The sequence below is a fragment of the Pteropus vampyrus genome, unplaced genomic scaffold (genome assembly GCF_000151845.1).
Source record: "Pteropus vampyrus isolate Shadow unplaced genomic scaffold, Pvam_2.0 Scaffold177, whole genome shotgun sequence".
NCBI classification, from domain to species: domain Eukaryota; kingdom Metazoa; phylum Chordata; class Mammalia; order Chiroptera; family Pteropodidae; genus Pteropus; species Pteropus vampyrus.
This window is the reverse complement of record NW_011888958.1, coordinates 1,365,837-1,372,282: the sequence shown is the minus strand read 5'-3', so window position 1 is coordinate 1,372,282 and position 6,446 is coordinate 1,365,837.

The window sequence follows — 6,446 nt, the reverse complement described above, 5'->3', positions numbered from 1 at the left end:
TCTGCTCAGCTGTATCCCCTCCTCTTTTCTTTCATCTGCATTTCTCTCTCTCTTCCTTTCCTGTAGGATATATCTGTTCTCCTGGCCTGTCCTCCGTCTGTCTCTACTTTTCTCCCTCTGTCTCCCAGTCTATCTCTGTTTCTCTCACTCTGTCTCTTTGTCTTCGTGGCACTGCCTGTCTTACTCTGTTTCTTGCTCTCACATGGTCTCCGACTCCATGTCTGTCTTTGGTCTCTGGCTCGCACTCCCTCCCTCTTCCTGGCTGCTTCCCAAGGCCAGTGCCCTACCCTCCATGCTTGGATAAGTCTGCCAATCAGCTCGATCCCCTGGGGTGAGGAACAGGAAGAACAGGCTGAGGGCAGACAACAGCCCTGGTTCCATGAAAGAAGGAGATTTTAAGCCACAGAGGCCTGGGCAGGCTGAGGCCAAGAATTTCTCACTTACCCGCAGGGCTGGATATTTAGTCTGAGTTGGGGAGGGCAGGTGGCATCCAGCCTGGAGCTCCCGAGCCTGCAAGAGCAGCTAAGCAGCAGCCGCTCCCCAGCTTGAGGTTCCCTTCAGTGTGACATCTCTCTCTCCCTCCCAGTCTGGACCCTGCCCACTCCAGCACGAGGGAGAGGTGGCACAGCTGGGCACCACACTCACTGTTTCTCCCAAGAACACCGGCCCAGGTGAAGGGAAGGCAGGACAAGATTCAGAGTGTTTTGCATCCCCTACTGCGCTCCCAAGGGCTAGGAGCAACCCTTCCTTTTCGATCCCTGCCAGGCCTCAGACAGTCTCCAAAGGCAAATGTGCTTTTTCTTTGGCTTGTGTACAGTCTAAATACTTAACCCAGTTGATATGGGCTCCACATCTAGTTGTCTTATTTTCCTTTATGGGTCTGTCCACAACCCTCTGAGCTCTCAGGCTAGACCTCAGAGCCATTTGTGGCACATGCCAGAGGCCACTAGTGATCTCGCACATTAATATCGTATACAGGCTGTGAATACTACACAAGTTTTGAGGAGGAACTTAAGGAACACACTGAAAACCATCCCAAAATAGGCTGCTGTCATTCCCGGGAAACTGGAATCGTTTAGAGAGCAATTTCACAAATGCTTCCCCAGATGTGAATGAGGATGCTGTCAGAATACAGCTGGGGCCCGTCTTCCTGGCACTCTCTAAGTCTGCTCAGGGCCGCCTGCTCCTCCCAGCAGCCATTTGTTTCAGCATCCAGGGGCACCCTGTAGTATCTGACACTGGACTGGCACTGATGGGGCATCACCACATCATGAGGCATGGTCCCTGGAGGTGTGGCATTTAATGTGGTGGCTGAGCCCTTGGTTCTGGAATCCTTCATAAATTGAGTACCTATTATGTGCTGACATTGTGCTAGGCAGTGAGTGTAAGTGGTGAGCAAACCAGACAGGGTGCCTTGGCTCATGAAGGAAGCAAACAGGGTGTTGAGACCTAGAGTAATAGTCAGGGAGGACCTGGGAGAGCATGTTACTGCTGGAGCAGATCACAGCAGCTGTCTCTGAACTTCAGTTGCTTCATCCGTGAAATGTGGGAAATAACAGGGCTGTTCTGAGAATTCAATGAGATAATCAATACGTGGTAACCAGTAGTAATAACAGCCCATGAGTAAGGATCATGCAGCTAGGCAGTTAATAGCAGCAGAGAGGGCAGAGGTGTAGCAGATGCTGTCAGTACACCATCCATAGGTCTTTAGGTCCCTGTATCATTTCAGGACACCTCTGCCAGCATCTGTCCCCAGCTTTTGGAATCTGCTTTGGCCGCCTGCATGGAAGTCAGGGAAGTATCTGGGAAGTTATTGCCCTTAGCCCCCACAGACAGGCCCTAGCCAGCAGCTCTGGGTGTGGGGTATAAACACTTCCATGCCCCAAGCTTGCTGCACACTGAGCCACTTCCCCCTGCAGCCTCTTGCTTGACATTGCATCCTCGTTTGGCCTCCTTCTCTTCCCAATCTCCCTCCCCCACTCCTGGGAAGATTCCTAAAAATTCATCACTTTCACACAACCCTTGTTGCAGAGTCTGCTTCTGGGGAACACAACTTAAGACACAGAGAAATACCAAGTAAGTATTAAGAAGTGTCTCCTAAGCTGTGTGACCCCGTCTTTCTGCAGGGCCACAGTCTGGCCAAGGAGGATCCTTCTAAGGAATCGGTCACAGTGACCTTCTAATTCTGAGGATATCTGTGCTCCTTGTATTCGAACGTGGCAATGGCCAGTGCCATCGAACACTGGCAGGATAGCCCCTGGCTTATAGCTCTTAGCCCTCAATTCAGGAAACTGAGCCACTGTCTTTGGGACTTTTGGTGTCCTCCCTTCAGAGACCTGTACAGAGTGCCAAAAGATGGCGTAAAATTCATATTTAATTATTATTGTTATTTTTCTCTATTCCTGGGAACCCCAAATGGTTATCCTGAAATTAATCTCTTTATTGTCCCTCTTCCCACATGCCATCAGAGGAGAAATGGCAGAACTACACAGGCCAGAGACACACAGCGGCTGGCAGGGGCAGATCCAGATGCTGGTCTGGATTATTTTTCTGGACTTTGTGATGTTTGTGGTATTTGCTAGCTTTTTAAAATTTTGTGACTAGTGGAGTTTTTATCTTATTCCAAATAAATATTCTCCTTCATAGCTAATTTTGTATTCTTTTTCTTAAAGCACGCTCCCTAAATTTTATAAGCTTCGGACAACAGAAAACTTCAAATGCTTTGACCGTCTGATGAGTGGAAGAATTTTTCACAGATTGGCTTCTGGCTCTTATACATCTCAACCCTTGTTTCTCTTTTCTTACTTGTATACTTCTGGTGCCGGATGTGATAAGCCCCTGGCCCCGCACCTGTCTCTGTGTCAGGTGAGTCCCTACCGTGTGTAGTGGTAATAATCCAGAAAGCCATTTCTAACCAGGTTGGCTACCAGTAAGTATATTACACGACATAAATATATTATACATAATCCAACCGAATGATTTCCCAACATAACCAAGTGAATATATGACAATAAACCCAACTGAATATATTCATAACTCGAATTGCCTTAGTCATCCCCAAATGTCACAGCCACCTCCAAACACTTGATGTGACAGGAGAGAAACTGGGGTGGAGACAGTTGACTAAATCTACTACATAAAAAAAAATCTTACTTTAGCAAATAGTATAAAATATATGACTTTGAAAAAGTATATGACCTTGGAAGGGGCTCATGCAAATAAAAGGCCCTAAGCATAAGCCTCATTAGCTTCTAAGGACATTTGCGTTTGGTGGTTGGACTCGCTGTAAGGCTCAGACAGTATTTTATGGTCTGTGGGCTTCAGCCACATCCTATGTGTGTCCCGGGCTCTTCTTTTTTGGGGTGCCCATCACCTCGAATCCACCAAGCAAAGCTGAGAAGAAATAGCAAATGAGGCCCGTGGTCAGGACTCAGTGAATTTGGCTCCCGAGGTTGGACTTCCTGGAAGGAGACATCGATATTCATGAACCTGATTACTCCTCTTCTTTTGCATTTTCTGGATTTAATTTACTTTCTTAATTTTTAAGCCAACGTTTCTTCTGAAAAAATTCAAGTCTTGTCTTTCTTGAATAGAAGGGCAAAGGGATTTAGCTACACCCAGGCCAGGCTAGTTGCAGGGGGTGAGATCACCCCAAGGGGCAGGCATGGCAGGGGCTAGAGCTTCACCAGTGCCAGAGGCTCACATGAGCCAGCGGAAGGAGAAAAGGCAATGGCAGCATTTGTAGTAGGTTCTGTGATTTACAAAACATCTTTCATATCCATTATCTCATTGAGCTTCACACTCCTTCTGTGGGGTACTTTGTATAGGTTTTAAAATCAGTCTTTTCTAGTTAAGAGAGATTAAGCAATTTATCCAAGACTATTCAATTAAGAAGTGGCAAGGTCAAGATTTGAACCCAGATCTTTCAAATTGAAATCCACGACAAAGCCAAAGATAGGTGTGGATATTGGTTTATCGTTATGAACAATAATGATAACACTTCCTTTTTCAGACCACGCTAACACTGTTCATGGATTCTCTTAGTTAATCCTCACACTCTCTGACATGGGCTGGGTTTGAAGGGTAGGGGTTGGACGGACCGTGATGGGCAGCAGTCCTCGTAGAGTGTACAACATAAGCCCAGGCTCAAAGGCAGAATGAGTGGGCTTGTTCAGACCACGTTCGCCATGCCTGCACAGCTGCTGTCCTTGGGCCCAGCCCAGTCAGGCAGGCCTCCTAGGACCTCTCACCGGCATAATCTTCTCGTAGTGGAAAGGGGCTGGCATAGCCTGGCGGCAACAGCTGGAAAAAGTCCACAGCCTGTCACTACCCATACAGTCTCTTCTCTGCAAGACAGAAGCCTGCCAGGGTGAGCCGGTATATCACTGAGGCTACCAACTTCTCAGCCAAGTGATAAGCTTGGCTCCCAACCCTCAGCTTTGAAGTTTAATGGGGCTCCTGGAAGCCCAGGCCTTGGCCAGCTCTGCCCTTTAGCTCCTCTTCCATTTCCCACTAGGGGCCTAGAGTGCCTCCCCGAGCTGATTTGGGTCAGGAGATGAAGGGGTGCCTCCTGCCTGGGGCGGGGGAAGGTGGAAAGCATAGGTTCTGCCCTGACAGGGCAGCAGAAGCCTTAGGAGGCACAGAATGGTGAGACTGGACAGAGAAGTGCCTGCTAGACTGGCTCCCTGTGGTCTCTAGTCAGAGGCCCACACAAGCTGTCTCTGGTTTGGATGATGAACAGAACACTCGCAACTCTTACCAGCGTTCTCAGGATTTGACTGTCCTGCCCCCATATTCCACCTCTGAGCTTGTGTGAGATAAGGTGTCAGGGACAACTTGACCACCTAGACTCATTCACTGGACACGTACCTTGTGCAAGTTACTTCTCTGTGCCTCAGTTTCCTCATTTGTAAAATGGGGACAGTAATTGTCTATACCTTGTAGATTGATGTGAAGAGTAAATGAGCGCACATAGGCAGTGCTTAGAATAGGGCATGGCACAGTGGCAGGTGTTGGCTATTATTATTATTACAAGAGTTCTGAGGTTACCCCTTTGGCTCTCCAATATTTTCCTTTGAGAGGTTTCTGTCACTTAAAATGGATTGAGATTTCAGGGCAAGTGCTAGAGCATCTTTAAAATTCCTTCTAGTGAGACACTGGAGGCTGCCGTGACTAATGGCTAGCGTTGTCGGCTTGTTTCTTCTCTCCTGCCACCTCCGGTCCCAGACTAGCTTCACTACTCTGGCTCACGGTGTCTGTTTCAGCTTATACACAGCTGCTAGCTGGAGAGGAGGTGTTTAATACCTCATTAGCACCTCCAGACTGCTTGTTGTGGGCACTAATCACTTCAGTTTGCTCCCTCTGGAGTGACTCTGAGCTGCCTTTGAAAAGCAGGCCATGTGATGGGCCGGAGACTTCCCCAGCTGGTCCCAATTCTCTCCCTCCTTTGCTCCCTTTACCCAGAAAATGAAACAATTTACTGGTTAGATTTTGGTGATACATATGCATTTTTTAAAAATAGGTCACTCTTAATCTTTCTGCAGCACCCCCCCCAAAAAAAACCTTTAAGCAGCTTCTCCCAGAGCCTTACTCCTCCCTCTCTTCCTCTTCCCACACCTGCAGACCTGCCCCCTCCCTCTTGCCACCCACGGTTTGGTACACCAATGGGGAGAAGGCAAGGACCCAAATCTGAAGCAGATGTTTGGGAGGATGCATGAGGTTGGGGTGGAGACAATAGGAAGGATGCGGACCCTGCTAGAATTGCCTGTTGCTCTGACCTACTGCCAAGGCCGAGAAAAATAGAGTGACTGTTCCTGGTTAAATACCCAGCTTTTACTCGTGCCAAACTTTCCTGGGCCTCTATCCTCAGAGTCTCTGGCTCTGTTTCCAAAGTTCTCTGTATCCTTGTGCCAACCACTATCTTGGCCCCTTTTTCCCACCACGCCAAGCCCCTGAGCCCGGCCCGACCCCTGAAAGTCAGGACTGGGGTTTTGCTTTTCTCATTCTCCCATAGTTAATCCACGATGGCATTTTTGGAGACAAAACTCAAGATATGGTCTGACAAGAGTTTTGTGCTGCTTCCGAGTATGAGAGCCTGGAAGATAGAGCTTGGGTGCCAAAATAATAGAATTATCAAGGTATAGGGGAATCATGAGTCAGAACCGTTGAAACGAGAACCACTGTAGAACAGATAGATGCGTGGCTGCTGGACCCTCACCCACCTCTGGACGTTTCCAGAGCTGCACACACGAGCCTGCCAGGATCCGACAACACGGCCGTCTACCCTGAATGGGAGTGCGAGGTGTCATATCTATAGGAAAACGCTCAAGTTTAACTTTGACTTTTTGAGGAGACACAGGCTGGCATCATCATGAACAAGGTGTCAAAGGAGAAACCCCTCTGGGAAAGGAAGCCTGAAGGTTTTCCTAAAGGCGATGGCCTGACCC